This window comes from Mauremys reevesii, linkage group 17 (genome assembly GCF_016161935.1).
Source record: "Mauremys reevesii isolate NIE-2019 linkage group 17, ASM1616193v1, whole genome shotgun sequence".
In the NCBI taxonomy this organism is placed as follows: Eukaryota; Metazoa; Chordata; order Testudines; family Geoemydidae; genus Mauremys; species Mauremys reevesii.
Genome location: NC_052639.1, coordinates 33,872,578 through 33,877,236, shown reverse-complemented (window position 1 = coordinate 33,877,236; position 4,659 = coordinate 33,872,578).

The window sequence follows — 4,659 nt, the reverse complement described above, 5'->3', positions numbered from 1 at the left end:
GTGTTTACGCCGTTTCAAAGAATTCCTGGCCAGTTTCCGTCTCGGTAACATGTCTGCTTGGAGCCTCAGAGTAGCTCAAGATTTGTCTTATCTGCTGCTCTGATTGCCTGAGTTAGTCTCCTGTCCTGAGCTCCCTGGAGTTCTGCACCTTTTCATTGTTTATTTCTAGCAATGGTATTTGGATGACAGTGTCCAGTAGTTCAGGCACCCAGCTGAGAGGCAGGAATTAGGACACACCGGGGAGCTGATCCCCCTGCCCCACTCGCTCTCATTAGTTAGCCCCAATGAACCCCCTTCAAAGGGAGAGCTGGACAGAGCCCCACCACGGCACACTGCTTCGTGCACTGACCTGAAACATGGGGGACCCTGGTTCAAATCCTTTCTCCCTTGTGGACAGTGGCGGGGGGCGGGGGTGATGCTGGCAGCCCAAGCTCATGCCGGTGGCCTCAGGCCTCCCTGAGGCACAGATCTAGCCCAAAGGCAGACTTGCCTAGGTGGCAGGATAGCCCCGAGTGCCCAAGGGGACTGTCTGTGACTCCCTGCTCAGGCTGTTCGTGTGCCTGGGGAGTTCGCTCTCGGGGGGTGGAAGCTCCCAGTCCCCATGGGGGGTGCCCTGGTGTGTAACAGTCTGCCCTGAGCTTGGTACTCATGTCCCTGAGCTACTCTCTGCAGCTGGACAGAGGGAATTGAACCTGGATCTCCCACATGGCAGGTGGGTGCTGGGAGCACAGGACCTATCTGTGAGAGAGGGGCAGGGCTAGGACACCTCCCCGTTGTCAGTGTCTCCCTGGGCGGGCTTGGCTGGCTCCCTGCCTGGGGAGCTGGTGGTTGTGAGTTGTGTTGTAAGGTGCCTGTGTCGCCCGTGCATCGTACAGGGAGTTCAGGCCCCTAACTCCGCTTAGTGGATCACTGGGTTGTTCCTGTAAAAGCAGCAAAGAATCCTGTGGCACCTTATAGACTAACAGACGTTTTTGCAGCATGAGCTTTCGTGGGTGAAACAACAATTCGGTTGTTCCTGGATTTTCTCGCTGCTGAAACCAGGTCCTGTGATGCTCAGCACTGCCCCCCCTCAGTCCCGTCACGGGGTGTAGCCAGTCCGGTCTCTGCAGAGCCCAGCTGAGCAATGCCTGATTGACATGGGTGTGCACAGGAGAAGAGACAGAGCACAGGCTGGAAAGTGACACATCACAGCAAAGCCCAAACGCTCCTCCTAGGGGCACGATATTCCCTGTGGGTGCTGGGGGGACACGCTGTGATGGGATCCGCTGTGCCCCCGAACCCTCTCCAGCCTGGGCTGTCTCCCACAATGCCCTGCTAGTGACCAGCAGCAACCCTCCAGGCGCTGTTATCCCTCGGCACAACGGCATGTGGAGCGGCTTGATTGCATGGATGCTCCCGGAGCCACTCGTGAATCCCACAGTGAGGTGCCCGCCAGATCCCCCCAGCTCCCAGCACTGCGCCTCAGGAATATGCTGTGTGTGTTAGTAATTGGTTCCCCACTTCCCCACTGGAAGGTGGAGCTACACCAGGAACGTGGGGTCTGTGGTGTCGTGGTTTGGGTGGGTTATTGGAAGAGCGGTGAGGACTAGTCAATGGCAGAAGCCTGCGATTTGCCTTGCCTGCCCGGCTTGCGCTTTTGGCTTCACTTTTGGTTTTGATTTTTTTCCTCCACTGTCATCAGTTCATCCCTTCCCACTGAACTGCCCAGTGCCTGGCTCAGAGGTGGAGGCAGGAGGAGAGAGACAAGAGTGAGATTTCAGCATCTCCAGTAGCCCCAACAAACACTGTGGGGTTTTAATTCATAGCTGTTGTCCGTCTAGGGGAGACCCTGGTGCACCAGCGGGGAGGGTGTCTGATGGGGTTGGTGGTCTGGCTGGGGGCAGACATTGCATCCCCTTTCCACTGCTAATTGAATGAGAAGACAGACGTCCCTGTGGAGCAGATAAGAGCCTCCGAGAGGTTTCATGTTGTTGTTTCATGTTGTCCTAGGTTTCCTTCCTATGGACTGCATCACCAAGTGGAATTCATGGCAAACCATTGCCATTACGCAGTAAAACATCTTTAAGACTTCGTCTTTGATGAATCAATGAACAGTCTCCACTCATGTGGATTGTGAACGATGTTGCAATGTCCTGGTGAAATTGCTCGCCCAAAACTGTGGAGCTGCAGTAGTGCTGGGGCAGTGATCCCCACCAGTGACCTGGGCCATCCTTTGAGCTCTCTGGTGAGACCCCTCAGCCTTCCATCCTCAGTCTCTACCCTGATTGGCTGAGCAGGGCGTTAATGACAGGGAGGAGACTCAAGGCCTTTTTGTTCTCTTTTAAGACCAAGTAAATAAGTCGTAACCAGTTATATGTTTCATGGATTGTGCTGCTTCTCAGCATTAATTGTCTCTGAGCAGTTCATGATTCTCTCTAACATTGCAGTTCTCCTAAAATACTGGCTGAATAATTACTGTGCACACTTGTTGGACTGGAGCTCATCTAAGAGCACTTTATTGAGGTCATTCAATGTATGAATTTCAAGATCCGATGGTTAATTTAAAAATCAGGTCTCTGTGGGTCCTATTCCCAATTCAGGCATTGACTGGCTTTGTGACCTAAGGCAAGTCAATTCTCCTTTCTCAGCCTGAGCGTCTCCCTCTTTCAAGTAGGGATAATAATGATCCGCTCCTACCTACCTCAACACACTCACTCTTCCCCAACACACACACACACTGTCTCTCCACACACACAAACAGTCTCCACACTGCAGCTGAAAAGCAGCTGGCAATCTAGTAGGATGACCCTGGTACAACGGGATAGAGAAACCTGCATCACTGAAAGTGCAGCCACAAAGACACCACACACCAGCTTCCCCTAGCTGGCAAGAATCAAACCTCCACAGAAAGATCCCTGTGGTATCGTAGGCCAGCTTCCTAAGGCTTCAGCCTCAACCACTTAACACAGGGGCCTTTCTACACTCTGGTTCTGTTCTAACGGAAGGATCATTTCCAATTGTTCGCTCAGACCAGCTTGCCCAGCACCCTCACTGCTGTGCATCTCTGTATGTGTGGCCATGGCTGAACAGCAAGAATTCCTGCCCATTTCCCTTCTGGCTGGAGCATGCTTAGAGTGAGTTTGTGGTTAATGATGTTGCTGTAGATTGTTGGCTTCCTGCCTTGGCAATTCAGACAGTTCCTTTTCCCAACATATCTCCAGCACATCAGTCCCTGGCTGGGTCTCCTGGGCAGTGGAAAACATAAGAACATAAGATGGCCGTACGGGTCAGACCAAAGGTCCATCTAGCCCAGTATCTGTCTACCGACAGTGGCCAATGCCAGGTGCCCCAGAGGAGTGAACCTAACAAGCAATGATCAAGTGATCTTCCTCCTGCCATCCATCTCCATCCTCTGACAAACAGAGGCTAGGGACACCATTCTTACCCATCCTCGCTAATAGCCATTTATGGACTTAGCCACCATGAATTTATCCAGTTCCCTTTTAAACATTGTTATAGTCCTAGCCTTCACAACCTCCTCAGGTAAGGAGTTCCACAAGTTGACTGTGCGCTGCATGAAGAAGAACTTCCTTTTATTTGTTTTAAACCTGCTGCCTATTAATTTCATTTGGTGACCTCTAGTTCTTGTATTATGGGAATAAGTAAATAACTTTTCCTTATCCACTTTCTCAATGTCACTCATGACTTTATATACCTCTGTCATATCCCCCCTTAGTCTCCTCTTTTCCAAGCTGAAGAGTCCTAGCCTCTTTAATCTTTCCTTGTATGGGACCCTCTCCAAACCCCTAATCATATTAGTTGCCCTTTTTTGAACCTTTTCTAGTGCTAGAATATCTTTTTTGAGGTGAGGAGACCACATCTGTACACAGTATTCGAGATGTGGGCGTACCATGGATTTATATAAGGGCAATACTATATTCTCCGTCTTGTTCTCTATCCCCTTTTAACGATTCCTAACATCCTGTTTGCTTTTTGATCGCCTCTGCACACTGCATGGACATCTTCAGAGAACTATCCACAATGACTCCAAGATCTTTTTCCTGACGCGTTGTAGCTAAATTAGCCCCCATCATATTGTATGTATATTTGGGGTTATTTTTCCCAGTGTGCATTACTTTACATTTATCCACATTAAATTTCATTTGCCATTTTGTTGCCCAATCACTTAGTTTTGTGAGAGCTTTTTGAAGTTCTTCACAATCTGCTTAACTATCTTGAGTAGTTTAGTATCATCTGTAAACTTTGCCACCTCACTGTTTACCCCTTTCTCCAGATCATTTATGAATAAATTGAATAGGATTGGTCCTAGGACTGACCCTTGGGGAACACCACTAGTTACCCCTCTCCATTCTGAGAATTTACCATTAATTCCTACCCTTTGTTCCCTGTCTTTTAACCAGTTCTCAATCCATGAAAGGACCTTCCCTTTTATCCCATGACAACTTAATTTACGTAAGAGCCTTTGGTGAGGGACCTTGTCAAAGGCTTTCAGGAAATCCAAGTACACTATGTCCACCGGATCCCCCTTGTCCACATGTTTGTTGACCCCTTCAAAGAACTCTAATAGATTAGTAAGACACGATTTCCCTTTACAGAAACCATGTTGACTACTGCTCAATAATTTATGTTTTTCTATGTGTCTGACAATTTTATTCTTAA